The following is a 6345-nucleotide window of genomic DNA, read 5'->3' as shown; positions in this document are numbered from 1 at the left end:
GTCTCGTTCGATATGTTGAACAAGTATAGATAATTTCTCGAAAAAAAAGTTAGTATTTCTTTGTTCATTTTTTTCTAGTTTTAATTTGAGCTAGGTTATACACATTAGTAATCAATATAAGGATATATAATCCTTATTAGAAGATGGAATAATAGTATTGTAATTAGTTATTTCGAGATAAAGCAATGAAAATGAAAAAAAAACTCACTAAAACTCTCTTTTTACTAAAACTTCTTAAAAATTATGCAATATGTATTATTTTTAATATAACACTTCAAAAAATAATCAATAAAAAATAGTAATAAAATAACTAATCTCAATATTATATATATAACATATATATTCGATCATAATTTGAGTTCAAATCAAATTTGCCTATTAAACTTACTCTCTAGATGGGACGGGATCAAACATTAGGATACATTGAACAAATAAAATATTTTCTTTTTATTTCTCATTGGTGTTCAGTGTCTTATACTTGTATTGAAATCTGGTTAATTCAGAGTTGCACCACGTAGAGTTCCATTTAGATGATAACTTTTTTTTTCAAAGAAATTTTTCTATACACAAAGCTCAAACTCGAAAATTCTGATTAAAAAAGAAATAGTTTCATCCAATATACTAGGTAGATAAAATGTTAATTAAGATATATATGTCAATATGGAATAAGGAAAAGGTTGACATCTTTGAGATTTTGTTCAAGAACATATTCATTGATTAATTCTTGCACTACGTACTAATAGTGTCAACCATATTTTTTTTGTATTTATTCTATATGCTTTTGCTTTCGATATATATATATATATATATAAAGAAAAAACAAGTGAAGAATTTTTCAGATATGATAGCAACTTTGCATGTTCCAATTTTATTGGGTTATATGTATGAATTTGGATTTTTCTTTTAGTATTTGTTGTATCAATTAGAACCATGTAAAAAAGATTCACTTTATTTTGCATAAGTTCATCAAAAAGAATTTAAAAAATAGGAATCTATAGAATCTTTCAACGACTTTTATTTATATTTTTTACTTGCGCAAAAAATAACAAGAAAAAAAAAGAGTTCTAGCTAGCCCCGTTAAAATATCATTATTTTTCACTAAAATTTTTAATCGGAAAATGTTCAATATAGTAATGTTTTATTCGGAAAAATTAGGTAGTTTATACTTCAGTGAGAATCTGTTTTCTACCGTATCTTTTCTCACTGAGTTGATTTGGTGGAAAATGAGTAAAAAAATTATGATTTGTAGCTAAAATTTCCTATTGATTTACCACAATGGAAAAAAAAAATTATTTTCAATAATGTACTTGACATGTTTTTTATAGAAATAAATAAAGAGGAATATTAAAAATTGGTTGGTTACATATATATATACTAGTTTTTATCTAGCAAAAAAAAATTATGTTTGGACAGAATTAAGTTATTTATACTAATTTTTTATTTTCATTTTACGAAAATTTATGCCAGACAATATCCAAAAGTCATGATCTTAATTCTTAAGAATCAAGGCAAGTTGTTTTAAAGTAAAATAAAATTTAAATAGTCAACAGAGTATATCATCTTTATAAAAAAATTTAATATAGTAAAATATTTAGTCCTTGGATCCAACTTCATAAGAATTTTTTTTTAAAAGGAAAAAATGTTGACTTTGCAAATCTAACTACTAATAGGTAATTACATAGAATAACTTGTGTTGTTATAATTTCTATATGATAATATATATTCCACTTAAAAGGCACTTTTTTAAATGGATGAGAATAACCTAAAATATCTAATCATAATCTAAGATAATTTTAGAATTTAGCTCGAAATTGCACTTGCAAATTGAGGTTAGCTATATATTCCATGCTAATTCCTAAATGCATTTGCATAATCTCTTATATTCTTTTATTTATTCTTGAGGGATTCCAAATGGTGTCATTTCATTCTCCCCATATTCTACCATTATGTCTAAACAAAACAAAAAGATTTATTTATATTTTTTCTTAATATGGATCTACGGACCTCTTATATTATAAAAATCTCTTACATTTTATTGAGTTTTTGTTTTATGATTTTAGTTCTTCAGCCAACCACAATAAACAATTACCATCTTCGGACAATCACAATCATCATTATTGTCAATCACTACAATCAGTCGTATCAATATTCATCATTTACAATTATCATTATCTATTACTATTACACATAATTATCAATCATTACTAACAATCACCATCATTAGTCACCATTATATACTATTGTCAATCATCATAATCATTAATTTATTATCCCCATCAACCAACTATATAACCATTAACCACTATATTAGTCACCATTGCCATCATTAGCTATTACCACAGCGGTATCTTTAGCCAAAACGTTCTTAATCAATACAAACACCATCGCATTTCATCATCATCACTAATCACTAATCACCATATAGTTTTTTTAAAAAAAATTTAATCGATATAGTTAAATTAAATTTAGCATTTTATTGAATTTCATATTAAATAATTTATAAATAAAGACTAATTCTATTTATTCATATGATGAAAAAACAAATTGTCTCAATTATTAGTATTTAGATTTTTATAAAATATTGCAACTTAAGATAGGTAAATCTTATCCACTCTAAACAATGTAGAAGTACGATTTGCACGATCAAAGATACATAGAGTACAATTTCACATAACAATATTTTATATTTTTTTAAAAAAAAATATTTTTGAAGTGAATGTGCCCTATCCACTCACCAAAATAATAACTATGTATTCAAAAATATTAGTGCCATTATTATTTTTTTGAGAATCCTATTCAACTAAGATGTGGCAACTTTATATAATAATCATAATATGATAGATTATGACACAATTCATACATCAATAAACTTTTTTAAAAAGTCATGTTGTGTTAAATAATGAATATATAAATATGATTTTAATATATTTAAAATTTTATTATTTAAAAAATATGTTATAATATTTGTGTGACGATAAAAAATTTTAATAACAATAAAAAAAGTTAAAGTACTTTTGAATATGAATTATTATGTTAATTCTCTTTTTTTTAATAATTATTTAAAATGATGTCACATGGTATAAGTTAGCATGGCACTTACATCTTCAACGATGACATGAATTTGAGTTAAATTAATAAGAAATATTTCAACTATAGAAGCTTCTAAAAAGCTTTTATTGATGATGGCTTTTGATGGTTGTTTCATCTATTAAACTATTTAAAAGTTATTTTCTCAAGGAAAATATTTTTTAATTAAATCGACAAAAACCACTTTCATCATTTATATTTATCTTTTTTTTCTTTTACAATAACTTAATACTTGCCATTTTTGTCCTTCTATAGCTTCTCAACAAGTAAAACATATATCTATTCCAATTTTCTTTTACCAAAATATATAATCACGATATAAATTTTGTATCTAACAGTAAAATCTATTGTTAATTTTATCCAGCAACAAATCTGCAACAACTTATAAAAATATTACTAGCTAAAGCAATTTAGCTATAGATCATTAGCAACGAAGATCTGACTTGTACATTAAAAATTTTCTTTTATTTTAAATAAAACATCTTTGCATTAAATGATTTGAAAAGAATTTGAAATTTTCACATAATGGATGCAAAATTTATCTCAAGTTCTACTTGTTTAGTGGATATGTATGAGAAAATAACATCAAATTATAAAGCAAAAATAATAATAGCATGTATGGATGATTGTAATGTTTCACTTTACCCCACAAATTATATGCTTTTATTCACCTCTTTAGTACTTTGATTAATGATTGTAAACTTTCTTTTAACCCAATAATACACTTAAAAGCTTGAGTGCGGTTTCCCTATTTGCCACTTGGCCCAACAAAGGCCCATTATGTGGGCCCAAATCCAGAATCCATTTTCATTTTTCAATGAGATAATGTTGTATTTCATCATCATTATAGAGACACAATTCACTTGTAGGAATATTACTTAATGATGTCAATGTCAATAACAACATCCTCTTGTTAGTAAATTTAACTTAATTTCTTTTTAAACGGTGATGTATATATCAGCTTATCTGTATCTATATTATTTATAGTGAATTTATTATTTTCCATCAATATAGATATTAGATAATATTTTTTATCGTAAATTTAACTTAATTTCTTTTTAAACGATGGTGTACAAATCTGTTTGCGTGGATCTATATTATTAATAGTGAATTTGTTACTTTCCATCAATATAGATATTAGATAAAAAATTATTATTATCTTAACTCAATCGAATTCAGATAGTACAATGCAGGATCTATTAGGGACAATGCTTTCAATATGATTTTCATGATCAGTATCCAAACTCAAAAAAAACCTCTAATAAAGGATAGAGCGAGAAATCCGATTATCTCACCACGGTCCATGTCCATGCTTGAATTATTTTTACTAATAATGAAAGAAAAACTCAATGCAAAATGGAAGACTGTGATATTCTTGTGCACTTAAGTGTAAGTTAGGTCTCATCAACATGTGCCAAGACATTTCCAAGCCCTAGAGTCTCAACTAAACTATATTTACACATAAAAGAATGTGTGTGTGTTGCACATGAAAATAGAATCCACAAAGCATGCTTCATGTTTTTAGGTTCATTAGTTATCATGATTCTTCAATATTTAACAATTTGCACCACAACAAAAGTTGCAAAAAAATAAAGGAACATAGTTCCCTCCCTCTTTTGCCTTGCTCACCTTTAACACGGCTCTATTCATAACTTTTACTCAGTCATAATTTATGTGATACGATTCTAATTTTAAAAGTTCAAACATTACATATTTTAAAACTACACAAAAAAAATTATAAGTCAAAATAATTAATCAATTACGATCAAAGAAACTATTGATTAATTGAATCGAAAAATTTGAAAAATGTCGCATAAATTACAATAGAGATAGTAATAAAGTGTTCATAAATAATGTGAAAGATAAAAAAAATAGTGGTTATTAATTAGATATATTTATGTTTGAAATACATTTATACCTGAAAACTTTATGTATATCCACGTCAAGACCTAATATATTGAATCAGCCTAAAAATATTATTAACATAGTATAATATTGCGCTTTGAATCAAGATCACACGATTTTTATAAAAGATTTGACGCTATTAAGAGATCATATAAATATAAAGATATATGTATTTATCAAATTCTGCTATACACGTGCAAGACTTATTTCACACACCCAACTATCTCCTCTACAAACTAAGTTTTACATGTCCCATCACCATGATATTCGAAAAAAAACATAACAATTAATTAAGTTATGTAATTTGTGTTAGAAACAACAGAAGAATATTAAAGTTATGTTCAGCTAAGACATCGTATTTCATTTGGATTAATAATAACATTCTGATCAATAGGGGCCGAGGTTAGGGTTTTGAAAAATTTGAATCAACCAATAAATCGAATCAAATTTTGTTTATTGGGTTATGACTTATGAGTTATTAGGTTTTGAATGATTTTATAAAAAAAATATTAGGTTATAAGATTGATATTAATTTTTAGAATTGGGTTATTGAATAAACTGATTACTCATTTAGACGATAGTAATTTACTATTATTATCCTTCATAAATATTAAATATTAATAATTTAACATAACTGGACATTATATTAATGCTTCACACTACGATCTACACACTTCATATGTTACAATAATTCTACTTATATCAGAAATTGCATATAATATTTTGGTTGTAACATGTAATTGTAACCTTCGTACTATATCTATATCTTATTTATGCAATTTTTCATTATATTTCTTGTTTCACTATATTAAAAATTTACAACTAATTGATTTGTCTCACTATATCGCGTCAAATCCAAATTGTTATAAAAATGAGAAATAATATATCTATTTATGAGCATTTTCTTATTGAATAAATCGAACCATTAATAACCAAATCCGATAAATCAAATTCAATAAAATCGAATCAAGACTGATGCAACACTTCTAGCTGAGGTTACAATTCAACTGTTTCAACTTACTTTGTACCACTAAAATGTAGTACTCAAATCTACCTACCCAAAGGTCCAGCCTCTTCTCAAATCAATAAAAAGCTTGTCTTCAAAATATAAATTAACTGAAATATAATTTTTTTTAAAATAATTTTATTTAATATTTGATATCATATTAAATTTTATACTAAATTTGAATTCACATGAGAAAATTTTGAATTTAAAAATGAAACATATTCTAACAAAAATGACACATATCTAATCGAATTTAAACTCAAAAATAACTAATAGAAAATACTTTGTCATTCCATCGTAATATTTATTGATCCACAAAAAATATTCGAATTTTCAGCTTTTCTCCC

This window comes from Solanum lycopersicum, chromosome 8 (genome assembly GCF_036512215.1).
Source record: "Solanum lycopersicum chromosome 8, SLM_r2.1".
Classification (NCBI taxonomy): domain Eukaryota; kingdom Viridiplantae; phylum Streptophyta; class Magnoliopsida; order Solanales; family Solanaceae; genus Solanum; species Solanum lycopersicum.
This window is presented reverse-complemented; position numbering follows the sequence as displayed.